This window comes from Pleurodeles waltl, chromosome 2_1 (genome assembly GCF_031143425.1).
Source record: "Pleurodeles waltl isolate 20211129_DDA chromosome 2_1, aPleWal1.hap1.20221129, whole genome shotgun sequence".
Lineage (NCBI taxonomy): Eukaryota > Metazoa > Chordata > Amphibia > Caudata > Salamandridae > Pleurodeles > Pleurodeles waltl.
In genome coordinates this window covers 444,064,667-444,078,264 of record NC_090438.1, presented here as the reverse complement: position 1 = coordinate 444,078,264, position 13,598 = coordinate 444,064,667, and positions in this window count along the sequence as shown.

Below are 13,598 nucleotides of genomic sequence, written 5' to 3'. Positions count from 1 at the left end.
CCCCAACCCAAGAAAAACTCCGGCCATAAGGACAGTAACCAGAAGAGGCCACTGAAAGCTGTCAGAGTCAAGAGCCAGGCCTGAGCTATCAACTGTCAGTTGGAGACACCAAGCAGGGGCATTGGATAGGCCTCACCTCTAGTCGTGTGGCTAACAAGGAGTTCCATGCATGCCACTGAGGTTTCCCAGAACTCTGACATTTCCTAGAGTGGGGGAGGCAACACCCCTGCATGTTGGGCACCCTACTTCAATTCTCCCTCCCAGCAACCCAGGGTTGGTAACCTCAGACTGGCTACTGCTCCCAGGGTCCACAAGCCAGCAAAAACTTTTTTTTAACAAAACAGCAGGGAAAACATTTGGGAATGACCCTACAGAGAGGGCCAGATTCAAGAGATACTATGCTATTTCTTGGTGTTTTTTTCACTCCAGATTGTTAAAATTTGTATCTATGGTTCCGCTCATAAGGTTTTAATAGTTTTGAGTAATTTATATTGATACATTTTTCAGATTGTTCTCAATTGGTTGTTTTCTAAGTTAGGCCTACTTGTTCTGTGCCATAGCTACCAGGGTCCAGCTTTATTTTTGAATCTGACAGGACTATGCTCCTATTACATTCAAAGGCCTGACATTCTTCACAACTAATCACCCACTTGCTTACAATACATATGTTTATGATGATGATTGTTATTATTAACAATAATAATGTAGTGTGGTTAGTATTACGTATTTTTTGCGCTTTAGCTTCAGGCTTTAGGCCTTTGTGCATTTTGCCCTGAATATATTTTATTCATTTGCTGACAGCTTAGAGCCTCTGTGCACTCTGCTCTACATGCTTTTTATTAGGCTTCGTACTGTTATTTTTCAAATAGCCAGTTCTACGGTGTTGTTTTTTATTCATATCACACTGTTTTGCCTACTTCAGCACTGGAGTTCTCCATAACATATTTACTCTGTGCTTCAGTCAAGGATACTGTCTGGTACATTGCTGATAGACGTGGTAAGAGTTTAGACTTGGCATTCCTGCGTAGGGACATTTTGTGATCACGATGACATGTTAGTTATAAAATCACTTCCTTGTCCCAATACACGTAAGAGGGAGATTCCGACCAGGGAACCACAACTTGACGCTGACTGCCTCGTTGCAGATGCTGAACCAAGATCACAGGCCTTTGCTCAGGTATGAGTGTATCCGTCTCCCTAGTGATACAGAAAGGCAAGCTGAAAGCTTAACATGCTGTGCTCTAAATAGAACAAGCAGAGGGAGAGTAGAAACGGTTAGGAATTATGATAGCTTTATTTCTATGTTTTACTCTCCTGGTTACTATATCAATCCTACTATGTTGTATTGTTCTGGTTATTGCGGCTCACGCCTTAATATCTAAAATACAGTCGTTTTATTAAAACATTATATAAAACTTATACTGTCTTTGTCATTTGTATATGAGACCATATTGTGAATGAGAGAGTTGGTTTGGATCTGAGTGACCACGACTTCCCTGAGAAGTTCCAAAGATGTCATGCGCTCGGCTGCCGAATCATTTCTTCCTCGTGGGAGAAATGAGGCACTGCTAGTTAGCCGGAGCAACAACCGGATTTAGGGTGACAGAGTTCCTTACACGTGGGTCAGACTCAGTCCCCCACACCGTTATCGATCCTGTTGCCTAGAAATCCAGTAGTCTCATTTAGGATAATGAGAGCCAACGCGACATGGCGCCGCCAACGTTTGGTCTGGCTCTAATGTTTGGGTCCGACTGACTCTCTCGGTCTCGTATATATTTTGACTCCTCGGTTCCGTATGCGGAGACGTCCGTGGGGCTGAGGGTTTCCGCCACCACAGGTTGGGTACATCCTATTGCTTAGTGGTCGGTTGTTCAAGCTTGAACTTTGAAAGGAAAAAACCCCGATATTGGTGTGCCTTCTCTGACCTGCAGCCGTTTTTTATGAAATGGCGAATCCTAATGTAGTGAACATAGCAATTAATATGCGACATCCGCTCACGGGACATCTATTGACACATGGACTGACAGTCCAGGGGGGTCCAGTCACTTTTGTGGTGGACGCCCATGCAGCCTATAGAGCGGAACTTTTTTATTCTTGGGTCGCTTTTCCAGCAGTGGATGGGGGAACAAATACTTTTCACGAATACACAGTTGCGAATGCCCCTGGACAATACAGGGCTTACGCTTATTTAGAAATACCTCTATCTTATCAAGAACACCATAATTGGCTTGATGGCGCCCTCCCACACACAATAGCACAAGTAAGGTTAGGTCCACTGAGTAATGATGGTCCTACCTGGCCTTTATTGGCTGCATATACACCACATCCTGCGGTTGCTCAATTGGCAGTGGTTGAAGTTCGTCGTTTATATACAGAATTAACGGCTACATATAGACGATTAGTTCAGTTTGTGATGCAGACATTAAATACGAGTGCAGCGCGTGCTGCTCCAGCGCACCCACAGGCGGTGGTTCCGGGTCTTAATTCCGGCCACTGTGCACTCAGTTATGGGTAAAGCACCGGCTAAACGAGAGAAGACTCCGTTTTGGCTGGCGCAAAAAATTAATACGCTGGAAGCAGTATTTCCCCATACGGGACCTCAGGATAAACATAGAATTTTGACGATGTGTTTGCCGTACGGGATGGTTCCTCCGGTGAACCTTTGTAATACCTGGGGCACGGTGTTTGCCGCGCTCTACACTACGGCACACGGTACACCGACATTAGCTAATTTACCGGACGTACTTAAGCAGATACAGGAAGAATATGGGGCTGCCCCTGCCCTGGATTTGGGAATGCAGTTGCTGGGCAATTTTGCCACAGTTTCTTCTATTATTTTGAGTAATCTCAAAGGAGAGGCAGGAGCACTAGCAGTGCGTATGCGTCTTCGGGATGTTCCGCTGCTTCAACAGGAGCGGGAGCTTCCGAGAATAATAGCGGAAACATATTCTAGTATTGGTCGTGATAGCCTAGGGGCTAGACCACAAAAACCTCAGTTACAGGGTAAAAATAATAAAGATCATGCTAAACAGCAACAACCTGAGGGTTCGAAAAAGCGCTGGGAAAAGAAACAGCAAACACCTAAGAAGGATGATGGGCAGTCCCCGCAACCGGAGACCCCACAGAATAAGTATAATCTCAGGAATAGGGATACTTTGAAGACGCCTGATAGATATCAATATACTGATACACGCCAATCTCGTTCCTTTCAGGACTCCTCGGAAAAGAGAAGTGAGAGAGGTGGGCGGTCAGAGCGGAGGACGGAGTACGTGAAACCGAGACAGGATTCACAACGCTCAGCTGAGGTTTCTATTAAACAAGAAGAGAAACCGCTGCAACAGAAACAGCAATTCAAAAAGAAGAAAGTGGCAGCTGTCTCAGTTAGACATGCCGCTCAAGAAGAGAGTTCTCTTGACGAACAAGACATGGGCGTTAGCACTGTTAGACAGCGCGGCAGAGGTCACAATAGTTCGCCGGAGTCTTCTAGAGCATCTGGAGGTGAAAGCAACTGATGACTTCATACAAGTCGAGACGGCGGATATGCGAGTCTCTGATCCTGATAGAGTATATGAAGTAACTCTGCAATTGGAAGGGGACATTGACCGTGTTATAAACGCCATTTTTTGGGACCATGTGGTAAAATCATATGATGTTCTGTTGGCCGAACAAGATTGGCCATCTGACTTTGTTCGCAACTGTCCAGTTGGGGAGGAGGTTATTACACCTTCCTTCTCACCACTTGTTCCGAGAGAACTTGCGGAGTCCTATAGTAAATCATGGGCTCTAGCACAGGCTCCCGCCTTGTATAGAAATAACGTGGGGTGGGACAGACAATCACCTTATCATGTAATACCGATAAAGGGCGAACCTCAGCCACAACCACAATATCCTATCAAATTTGAAGCTAGGGCATCGGTTAGGAAAATTCTTACTGAATTGGAGTATCAGGGTGTTATTGAGCCCTGTGTCTCGCCGATGAATAATCCCTTGTTTCCGGTTGCTAAACCGGACCATTCATATAGGATAGTGGTGGATTACCGACATTTGAATAGTCATACACGCACATATGCGATACAGAATTCACATAGCGCAGCGCTTATGAATAATATAGTGCGTAAAAAATACAAAACAACATTGGATATCTCGAATGGATTTTTCTGCCAGAATATAGCGCCCGAGAGTCGGGACTATACCTGTTTCAGTGCGTTTGGCTCTCAGAAATTTTTTTGTCGTTTGCCTCAGGGGTATAAGAATAGCCCAGGACTGTTTTCGGCTCGTGTAACTGAAATGCTGCATGAGTTCGACCCTGAAGCATTATCATATGTTGATGACATATATCTGACAGATGATGAGATTCTGCAACATCTAAGGCATGTATCGCGCATTGTTGTGGGATTTGCTGATATTGGCTATAAGTTCAATTTTAAGAAATCAAAGATTGCTTTCCTCAGCGTCATTTTCCTGGGATATGAGTTGTCGAGTGAGGGCAAGAGCTTAGCGCCACATTTTTTGGAGAAATGTGCTTTATTGCAGCCTCCTAATACGGTTCGGAAGCTCCAGTCATTGTTGGGGTTTCTGAATTTTGGCAGAACTTACATTCCTGAGTATAAAACCATTATACGAGTTGATTCGCCCGAGTTTTTCGAGTAAACTTTGGACGATTGAACATACACACATACTGCGAGAATTACAGAGTGATCTTTTAGCAGTTAAACACTTACACACTCGGGACAATAAGACACATTTAGTGATCAGGGTAATACCTGGGGCTGTTGGGTTTACTTATGTCACCTTTAATGAAGGGGAGACTGTCCCGATTGCATACAAATCTCACTTGTATTCTGCTGCAGAGCAACGTTTTGCACAAACTGAGAAAATTCTCACTGCAGTACAGATGGCTGTTATTAAAGAAAGACCGCTGGCCCAGGGTCAATGCATTGTTGTTGTTTCCCCGGTTCCGGCCTTAGAGGCTGTTACTAAAGCGAGTGTTCCTAATTCGAAGGCTCTACACCCGCGATGGATACAATGGGCTACGTCTTTGACAGCCACTGATGTAGATTATGTATTTGACCCTAAACTGCAGACTCAAGAATTTCTTCAATACGAAATAGAATACCCTGTTCCTGCTGGTACATTGCCTATTGACCAATATGAAGTGGTCATGTATACTGATGGCTCTGCGCAACCGGCGGTTGGGACTAAACAACAATATTCTGCTGCATGTGCGGTGGTGAGCGGCACTATGGAGGGGGAAGTGTTCTGCCCCCGACATACTTATACTAAAAGCTTGGGAGATTGCACGGCACAGCTGGCTGAGCTCAAAGCTCTATTGTTAGCGTTGGAGCACGCGGATCAGGCACTTTTAACCTTGCTGGTCTATGACTCCTACTACTGTGTGCAGTCTTTCAACGAATATTTACACTATTGGAAGATGAATGGGTTCAGAGATTCTAAAGGCAACACCATTAAGCATAAAATGTTGTGGGGTAAGGTTGCGGATCTAAAGGAAACGCTTCCTAATGTCCATGTTGTGCTTACACTTGGACACCAGCGCGTTGGAATACACGTTGCTGGGAATACTTTGGCTGATGAAGCCGTGAAATCGCCACAGTAGCCGCAGTGACTCGTTCGAGTTCAAAACCAGACACAGAAATTTCAGCTGCCATAAAGGCTACGGCTGATGGCACGCCTTTTCCTAAAGGATTTCCTTCGAAATATAGTTACTGCTTGAATGGTGCGCTACATGCTACTGTTACAATTCCAGGCATTGGTGTACGTGAAATTCCCAATAAAATTGAGAGACCTCGATTGATTTCTGCAGCACATGAGGGGGTGGCTTCTGCACATGCAGGGGTGGCTGCCACAATTTCACTTTTACAGGCTCGTTACTGGTGGCCTGGTCTCTATAAAGAGACGAAACAGTATGTCCTTTGTTTTGACATTTGTCAACAAATTAAGACATCGTCGGCTAGACGCCCGCAGCAGACGCCCCTTCTGATTTCAAACAAACCATTACAGTGTGTGTACTTGGATCATTGTGGTCCGCTGACACCAGATAGTGCATACAAATATATATTGGTTGCGGTAGATTCGTGCTCCAGATTTGTATGGGTATGGCCACAGCGCTCGGCTGACGCTCGGACTGTTATTAAAGATTTGCGTATCTTTGTCGATACATTTGCAGTTGCGGCTTTTCATTCGGACCAGGGCCCTGCTTTTGCCTCTAAGGCATTCAGGGACACCATGGCTTCGTTGGGGGTCCAACTCCAATTCTTGTCTCCATTTCATCCCGAGGGAAATTCTGTCGTGGAGCGTTTAAATCGTGATTTAAAGCAATCCTTAACAGCCAGGGTTATAGGTACGGGTCGTAGTTGGCTAGCCCACCTGTATGGAGTACAGAGAGCACTTAATAACTTGCCTAGAAGGTCACTGGGGGGTCGTACTTCATATGAGTGCCTGCTCGGAACACAAATGTATGTTCCTGATCTAGATGGTCCTGGTGTGGAGGCGGCAGATACGCCCTTTGACATAAATGATTGTGTCACTGTTTTGCAGGATTTACAACAATTTCGTGAAGATAACTCTTCTACGAGTGCTGCCTCCTCTGGAATTAAGGATGAGCCAGGGACACCAACTGGTTGGATACCCAGGATTGGGGATCTGGTGCGTGAAAAGGTCGCAGTTAAAAAAGAATTTGGTCCTTCTTATCGAGAACCTGTCCCTGTGTTAGGGGTAAGCGGCACAAGAACTGTGATTTTACCGCCGCTGCGAGGGGCCAAAGGTAATCGCATTGTTTCCATTGGTAATGTCAAGTTACAACATGTGGCCGATTCTGCACAGCAGACCAAGAGGGACACCCAGTAGTTCCGGAATCCCTCTCACTACTGGGGATGAGGTCCCGATGCAGGTGATTTTCACCGACACTGTTTCCTCTCCGAGCTTGGGGAGGGTGGATGATGATCTTGCGATCGTTCCACCGACGGCGATTAATATGGAATCTTGTGATGAAATTGCTGTACGTTCTACTGATGTTTCTGAACATGTGGTTTATAGCGTGCCACGGCGGGAGCCTCCGTCTGCTTCTTCGTTCAGTGTTGCACCTTTTGCTAGAACTGCTTCTGGCTGCTTCAACGACGCTGATAATGATGGGTCCGGCTCCTCGTCTTCGATGTCTTCTGTCCACGGTCCACAACGGCTGCTGGGATGGCTTAAACTAACATATTTTGTTTTTCCTTGGAACTATTTTTGGCTATTTTTGGCCGTGATGACTATATTATTATGGTTGGGATTTGTGGTTACTTTTTTTCTGATAATACATGGTCATTTTCTTCCTGATCGATCTGACATTGAGCACGTGGAGACTGTGTTGAAACCACATTTTTCGTCTCATATGGTTCGAAGAGACTTGTCCACAGTGAACATTTCTGCTATACCAGTTCCGGATGGAATTGTGTGGGATAAAGTAATGTTTGATATATATGGTCCCACTGAATTGATTCAAATACCGTATGTCCTCAAATTATCAATGAATGATATTGTTATACCTGGCATTGTTTCTGATGATTGGGATGTGAAGACAGTAGATTCTATGCTATCGGATTTGCAATATTATACTGTCTATGACGATGACGATGCTTACCAGTTTAGAGATAATCATGGTGACATGTTTTGTTACAACTATTATGGACACCACTTTATTCATAAAGCTAGTAGCCCTAAGTCCATGTTTAATTATGTGCAATGGGAACATTGCTCGACTCCTCCACAAGGGAGTTCAAAAACGTATTATGACAAATTTGCATATTTTACGGGGCATGATCCACGTAATGCTAGGTCCTACTATTTTAAAGTTACACCGTATTCTAATAAGCAAATGTTATTGACCGATACTAAATTACTGTATTCTAATTTGTTTGTATCTAAACTGTCGGTCGAGGGATATGAATACTGGTTCAAAACTGTTGACTTGAAAAGTGTTTGGGGTACGAAAAATTGGCAAATGCGAGGCAGGGACACGTTATTTAGAGCATGTATTATCCCTGTACAGATGATTTTCCTCAATGACACAGTACAACAGACTAGCTGTTTGGGCTTAGCAACGATTAAGGAGTTAACTTTGCCTAGTATACCTGTCCCTTCTAAATTAACAAATTGGCAGCACTATGTGAATGCTACTTTCAGTGACTTTACACATTGGGTCCAGAATGGTACACTTAACACTTCATCGTTACATCCAGGCGGGTGGTTATTATGGCCTGTAGACACTAATATGTGTCATCAACGTTTTGTCACCTCTTCAGGGGGGTTCAGGACTAGTAGGGCAGACCCTTGTTACGTTTCACCAGAACATGCTGATATTATAACTACATACAGTGTGGGGAAGCTTTGTCAGCAATGGTTGAAGTCCTCCACGCTGGATGCAGTTAAGTCACATCTCATGTTACTGTCTAATAATACTGATTTACAAGATTTTTTGTCAGGTCCCAGAGTACCACGGAAGAAAAGGTTCTTATACAAGGTTTATAATGAGATTTGGAAGCTTTCACAACAAGAGGCTGCAGCCCGGTTGAGGCAGATTGATCAAGAAAATCTGATGCAGACCTTGTCTGTTGTTGATAATGGCATGCATACCCTTTCTGAACGTGTTTACACGATTGACAGCATTGTTTCCTCTGCCATTGACATTATTAAATCGGACATGTCTTCTTTATATCATGGGCAGAGTCAGACGCGGTCCATCATGCAGCTGGGTTGGACTCTTCAGACCTTGAAGGCGGGTCGCGTTCCATGGCAGCACGTTCGTGCCAGAGAGATCTTTATCTCTTTTAATTTGACTCGTCAACAACAACTGATGGCTAAAAAGGAAGCGACATATGTTATGTTAAATATTGAAAAATTAGAGAAACTGCCTTTCACGGTAGCTGAGATTCCGTCAGCTGAATGGTTGATCCATGGGGTTATTAATTTGCCTATCTCTACTTTGCAATTTACTTCGTGTTTGAAGCACATTCCGGTGGGTAGATATGAACTATTGGGAGACAGTTACATACACGAGGTGTGGGACCTTCCCTTTCAGTACAGATGTGTTAATGGTTTGAAGGAGGTTTTTCTTAGCGGCAGCGAATGCGAAGCTTCTGTCAGCCATTCAATGGTTTGTAAACAGCTGTCCTTGCACGGGGCGTGTAACGCTTCGATTGCTAACTTAGCTTGTTATCTGAAGGGAGTTCCAGTCCCGGTTATTAAAAACACTTTCCAGGTGCTTTCTAACAGCAGTTACATTGTTCTTAACAGCGAACGCTGCTGTGGCATGCGTGCCGGAATAGTTTACATCGTCGTTGTCAACAAGGCCGTTACGTGCTGCGGGAATGTGTTGTTTCCCCCCACTCAAATTAGGGAGGTAGCGGACATCTGGCCTCATATTGCTACTTCCAAGGTTGATTTCGACAAGTTGAGTCGGATAAAAGCTTTATTGTTTCAAAAGCATGTGGCCCTTACATCTGCTAGCGAGACCTACGCACTTCAGGTGGCAAGGTCATCGGCGGAGATACAGTCCCTTTTGAATACTAACTTTCCGACTCACTTCGGTGAACTTGTGGGACGTATATTTAATGCATCCAGCACTGCTGGTATTGCACATTTTTTCAAAGTCGTTGGTATTGGTTTTGCTCATACCTTCTCTTCCATATTCGGTTTGATACCTTCGGCTATACATTCTATTTTCGGAAGCATTTTTTGGGTTTCCCGATTACTTTGGCTTTTTTGGCTGGAGTCTTGCTGTTATTGCTGTTTTTTCGCAATGGCTGTCCCGTCACGACGAGATCCTGTACTGCTGCTCCCATCAGCGCAGCTTTGTCGTGAACGCCTGATGCAGCATTTTGGAGCAACACTCCTGGGACATTTGGAGTACGACTGGTCTCTGTCATTCAGACCGGTTTTGGATTGTGTGCAACCCGTGTTTCGATGCCTTTGGTGCTCGTTTGAACATGCACTGGCTCTCTGTCTCTCATTGCAGCGCCCTCCAATGGTCGATACTGATCTGTTGATGTTCCCGATTAGGGCTCATTCCCAGACTTGTGCACTACGGATGCGCTTGCTTCGTGAGGCAGTCTATGAGATTCTCTTCCTGGAGGAAGATGGTATTGTCTCTTTCATAGGCCCTGCACGGGGTGCCGCCCTGAATGGTTTTGGGGCTTTGGATCACACCTGCTCCATGGTACTTTGTGGCGTGGATCTTCCGATATTGACATATATCGAAGTGGAGGAACTCCTGCGTTCTATTGCTTCTATTTGACGATTGGATTTTTACAAAATTGACACTATATTGAATTTGGTTTTATGACCATATGTTATCTAAATTTATGACTTTGTTGTCTTCTCACCTTGTCGAAATACTTGTTTTAGTTATTGGTTATATTTAGGGCATCCTTTTATATTATTGGAACCACTTGCTACCGACAAGGGGAGGGTGTAGTGTGGTTAGTTTTACGTATTCTTTGCGCTTTAGCTTCAGGCTTTAGGCCTTTGTGCATTTTGCCCTGAATATATTTTATTCATTTGCTGACAGCTTAGAGCCTCTGTGCACTCTGCTCTACATGCTTTTTATTAGGCTTTGTACTGTTATTTTTCAAATAGCCAGTTCTACGGTGTTGTTTTTTATTCATATCACACTGTTTTGCCTACTTCAGCACTGGAGTTCTCCATAACATATTTACTCTGTGCTTCAGTCAAGGATACAGTCTGGTACATTGCCGATAGACGTGGTAAGAGTTTAGACTTGGCATTCCTGCGTAGGGACATTTTGTGATCATGATGACATGTTAGTTATAAAATCACTTCCTTGTCCCAATACACGTAAGAGGGAGATTCCGACCAGGGAACCACAACTTGACGCTGACTGCCTCGTTGCAGATGCTGAACCAAGATCACAGGCCTTTGCTCAGGTATGAGTGTATCCGTCTCCCTAGTGATACAGAAAGGCAAGCTGAAAGCTTAACATGCTGTGCTCTAAATAGAACAAGCAGAGGGAGAGTAGAAACGGTTAGGAATTATGATAGCTTTATTTCTATGTTTTACTCTCCTGGTTACTATATCAATCCTACTATGTTGTATTGTTCTGGTTATTGCGGCTCACGCCTTAATATCTAAAATACAGTCGTTTTATTAAAACATTATATAAAACTTATACTGTCTTTGTCATTTGTATATGAAACCATATTGTGAATGAGAGAGTTGGTTTGGATCTGAGTGACCACGACTTCCCTGAGAAGTTCCAAAGATGTCATGCGCTCGGCTGCCCAATCATTTCTTCCTCGTGGGAGAAATGAGGCACTGCTAGTTAGCCGGAGCAACAACCGGATTTAGGGTGACAGAGTAACTTACACGTGGGTCAGACTCAGTCCCCCACACCGTTATCGATCCTGCTGCCTAGAAATCCAGTAGTCTCATTTAGGATAATGAGAGCCAACGCGACAATAATAGCAATACTATTACTACTACTACTACTACTACTACTACTACTAATAATAATAATAATAATAACAATACTAAATGGGATTCTGCAATCCCTGTATAAAAATATGTCTCTAGGGGCCATATGTAGGTACAAAACAATTTGCGACTTGCAAATTGCGAGTCCTTCCGACTCGCAAATTGCAACTCGCAAACTGGTATGCAGAAAGGTGTCTCAGACACCTTCTGCGACTCGCTATGGGGACGCAAAGACCCACCTCATGAATATTTATGAGGTGGGTCTCAGTTTGCGACACCATAGCGAATCTAGGCACTCACGGGGATGGTGGCCTGCTGGAGACAGCAGACCACCATGTCCGTGACTGCTTTTAAATAAAGCAGTTTTATGTTTTTCTCTTTGCAGCCTGTTTTCCTTAAAGGAAAATGAGCTGCAAAGAGAAAAAATACCAAAACCTTTTTCTTTTGTTTTTTTCAGAGTAGGCAGTGGTCACTGCCTGCTCTGAAAAAATATTGTTGTGAGCATTCACAAAGGGGAAGGGGTCCCATGGGGACCCCTTCCCTTTTGCGAATGAGTTACCATCCACTTCAAGTGGATGGTAAGTGCGCGTTGGTTTGCGACTGCTTTCGAGGTCACACAGCAACTCTACATTGTTATGCTGTCGCAAATAGGAAGGGAACACCCCTTCCTATTTGCGAGTCGGAATCACATTTTGCGAGTCGGTACCGACTCGCAAAATCTGATTCTGCATCGAGTTCAGCCTTTGTGCGTTTTTAGCAGTTTGCAAGGCGCAAAAGGCTTCCTACATCTGGCCCTAATTTCTTTATTAAAGGTGACATGTGATGCACCCAGTTGCCCATCATTACAAAATTATAGCAGAACCCAACTGCAATAAATTATTACAGTTGATTTCTGACATCACAATGATTCTTTCCAGAGGCAGCAGGCAAGGAGAAAGGCAGGTCAGTTCATGGGTATAATTAAAGCAGCTGTTTAAAGAAAAATGCAATGTTGCTGTTGTTTCTTCTGCTTACTTTTTTAGTGTACAGTGACAAACAGAAAGGAGATATTTATGGCAACATGTTTATTTTTTGCACTCCTTAGCTACTAATAGAATGTTCTGAATGCTTTTATGCATTCAGAGCTCATGAAGGTCTTTTATTGAAAAGTAAGTCACATTAAACTGATTCTAATAACTTTATGCAACACCTATCTAAATATGTGTAAGATGTGTTTAACTCTGCACTGGAAATTCTACTTACTTGCAAACATGCTTTGTCTTTCAAATGAAAGGACTATGCACCAGGAACATAAATGTTTTGTTGGAAATGTGGTGTGTGACCATGTATTATATTGAATAAAGTGACCTGCTGCCACACTTGATATTACTACTTTGCTGGGATTATAGCCCCTATGGGGTGCTACTTGACTAGCCTCATGGTTGCCTGGGGTTGCTGCACCCAGCATTACTGAATGTGAACACAAACATTAATTTCTTTATCAGATGTGTATTTATACTAATTAAAACAACAGGCAGTACAGGCCAGGGGCAGCTAAATAAGACAGCGTCTGACCCCTTCCTAGCCTCCTGAAACACTGCAAGAAAAACAAATTAATCAAAACAGGAGAAGTGAAGGCAAAAGGTTTGGGGATGACCCTGCAGAGAGGGCTGGGTCCAAGAGATGCTGTGCTATTTCTTTGTATTTTTTCAATCCAAAACATTAAAATTCATATCTCCTGTTCCCCTGATTGGATTTCTACAATAGTGAGTATTTTTTGTGTTAAATTTCCTTGATTGTTCCCAATTGGTAGTTTTCTAAGTAAGACCTGGCTGTTCTGTGCCATAGCTACCAGTAATCAGCCTTATCTTTTAGCCAGACAGCCTTGTAGTTATGTTACATTCAAAGGGCTTACATCTTTCCTGACATATTAGCCACTTGCCTACAGTAAATATGGTTCTTTTTACAATTATTTTTTATGATATGCAGAAATGCATAACGTGCTGCCAAGCATTGCATGAGCTTGGTCTGCCTCTCATGCCCTCCTGGCCCTGGCTGTTACCATCCAGGGTTATCAAGCTCAGATTTAACAACTGACTAGAGCAGTTGGAAAGTCTGAGCAAAAATATCCC